This window comes from Coenobita brevimanus, chromosome 33, assembly GCF_032717465.1.
Source record: "Coenobita brevimanus isolate Jiangsu-jjx chromosome 33, ASM3271746v2, whole genome shotgun sequence".
NCBI classification, from domain to species: Eukaryota; Metazoa; Arthropoda; class Malacostraca; order Decapoda; family Coenobitidae; genus Coenobita; species Coenobita brevimanus.
The window spans coordinates 7,884,814-7,887,712 of NC_136986.1; positions in this window are offsets into that span (position 1 = coordinate 7,884,814).

The following is a 2,899-nucleotide window of genomic DNA, read 5'->3' on the forward strand; positions in this document are numbered from 1 at the left end:
ATTAACTCATACACTTCACCTCCTGTGGTTCATTCACTTTAACTTGGCCTAAATTTTCATCCTTTTGCAGCTCATTTCACGAGTCCAAGTGTCAGGAAAAGACAATACTGTGACTACAACCTTCCTGTAGCACTTGTTCATGACTAGGATCATATTCAATTGTATATTACCCGTCCCTGCCCCAGAGGGGCTAGGGGACAGGTACTGTTTTCACTGTTTGTCTGTCTGTTTGTTTGTTTGTTTGTTTGCTTGTTTGTTTGTCTGTCTGTTGTTTGTTTGTCTGTTTGTCTGTCTGTCTGTTAACGACTTTACCTGAAAACTACTAGTGCGATTTTGACTAATATTACAGGGATGATGGGCTATGACCTTCCTATCACCAAATTAAATTTTAGGCCATATTGGAGCAATACCTAGGCTGTGGGTCCAGAATGCATTTTGATTTTTTTTTCTCGCCATAACTCCTTTCAAGTTCGTCATATCGACACGAATCCAAAACCTAAAGGTACATATTTCAAATCTGCATCCTGTAACATGCCTCATTACATCAGAGGGATCATGCCCCGCCTAGCAGTAGGGGGGTCAATGTCAGGTGGGTCGGGCCTACAATTTCAGATAGGCATAAAATCGTCAATTTTCACTCGATTTACTCCAAATTTGATATGCGACATCTTTGACTAGATATCATGTAATGCTTGAACGTCAACACCAAAATGAGTGCCGGGGAGGGGTTTTGTATGCCTTGGGACCACTTCTTGTTTATTGTAGTAGTAGTAGTTGTTGTTGTTCCCTAAGCAGTCTGGCCGAACAGCCCCGAGTCCCTTAGGAAGGCCATGGCCGAGACCGGGATTTCCCACAGAGCTCTCAAACAGTGTATGTTGTGTTGTTGGCGTAGGTGACTGTGTGCAATGCAGGCTTCCATAATGTGCTTAATAGTATGGTGTGCTGTGTTGCATCCTGGACAGGCATCAGAGACGGAATCATCCAGCCTCTTCTGGTAGCTTAAGAGGGCCTGGATGGTGCCCACATCTCAGCCTGGCCAGGTGGACCCTGTCCTCACGAGGAAGATAGGATTCAGAAGGGTGAGGCCGTGCATGCAGCTGTGTGTTGTTTTTAAGTGACTGAATGGAGCGGCGAGTGATCTGAGTGTGGATATGCTTGTGGAAGCTGGTCTGAGGTGGGCGAGGGGGGAGAGATGACAGTATTTGTGTATGGTATCGTGTGCTGGGTGTTGTTTTGATGTTCCTTGGTGTGGGTGGATGTGCTGCCATGTACTGTAGTGGATGTTGTGGGTTTGTGGAGGCTACAGCAAGAAACTGGGTGCCTCTCATGTCTATGTGATTCTTAATTTTGAGGACTTTGGTTTCTTGATGTAGGTGGTCTGTGGGTGTAGTAGCTGTGTAGCCTGTGATTATTTTTAGGGCCTTCTTCTGTATGGTCTGTAGAGTGTCGTAGTGTGTTTTGGTGATGTTAGAAGCCCAGGCAGGGCTTGCATAACTCATCACTGAACTTATGCATTGTTTGTATACTGTGGTGGTGGTTTCTTTGTGTCCGAATGTTGTATGGGCAAGTGACCTCAAAGCATTGAGTCTTGATGTTATCTAATTTTTAATGTTTGTGAAGTGTTGTTTAAAAGACATTGATGTATTGTATGTTACACCAAGGATTTTGTGTGTGTGTGTGTGTGTGTGTGTGTGTGTGTGTGTGTGGTAGGGGAGTGTTGTTTATGGTGAGGTGCAGGATGTGACTGTGTTCTGCTGTCCAGTTTGTAAGAAGAGTCACTGTAGATTTGGCTGGGGCTATTTTGAGCCTGTTTGTGGTGAACCATTCGTGTAGTGTGTTGAGGTAAGGTTGAATGATGTGTGCAGCTGTGTTTGCGTTTTTGTGTGTACATGTAAGTGTTATATCATCTGCATAGGAAGCTATGTGTATCTGTGGTGTGTGGGGTGTGGGTACGTCGTGCATGTATAGGTTAAAGAGTGTAGGGGACAAAAGAGATCCTTGGGGAACGCCGTTTGTGAAGTTTCTGACGTTAGAAGACCGACTGGCAAATGTTAAATGTGCACATCTGCCTGCTAAGTAGTTTGCCAGCCATCTTTTTGTGTTATTGTGCATGTTTGTGTTGAGTATTTTGTTTGTGAGGTTGTGTGTGTGGGGGGGGGGAGGGATGGCATCAAAAGCTTTGCTAATGTTTAGTGTGATTAGGAGTGTTCTGTGTGCTGGCCTAGCTGAATTCATGCCATCGAAAACTCTCTGTGTAATGTCTGTAAGAAGGGTGTTTGTGGAGTGTAGTGGCCTAAAGCCATGTTGTGACTGGGCTAGGGGAATGTGAAGTGTGACTAGTTGTAGTACCAGTCATTCAGTGACTTTAGAAGGGGTGCACAGGAGTGTGATGGGGCGATGTGAGGAGGGTAACGTGGGTCTTTGTTGGGTTTAGGGATGGTGATGACATTGCCATGCTTCCAGATGTTGGGTATTATGTTGTGTGAGTAGCTGTAGTTTGATATGTTGGTGAGTGCTTGTATGCCTTGAGGGCCTAGGTGTTTAAGGTGAATGTTGCTTATGTTGTCTGGTCCACAGGCAGATGAGTGCTTGAAGTTGTTAATGATGTGCTTCGTCTGGTTGTAAGTGAAAGGTGTGTAGTCTGGGTCTGTGGGGAACTGTCTCTTTCGTCGGATGATACGTCGGTCTTCCGGATGGGGGTTTAGATGGCTGACTTGTGAAAAGTGATTGATGAGAGTGTTTGCTTGTTGTTTGTTTGAAGGTATGGTGTCTGTTGTTGTGATGGCAGCATGTGATTGTGTGGTGTTGCTGTTGAAAAATGTGATGTTGTTTAGTGTTTTTAGAGTTTGCTGATGTTTGTTTTGTGGCCAAGTGTTTGGAAGTAATTTTTCCAGTTTAG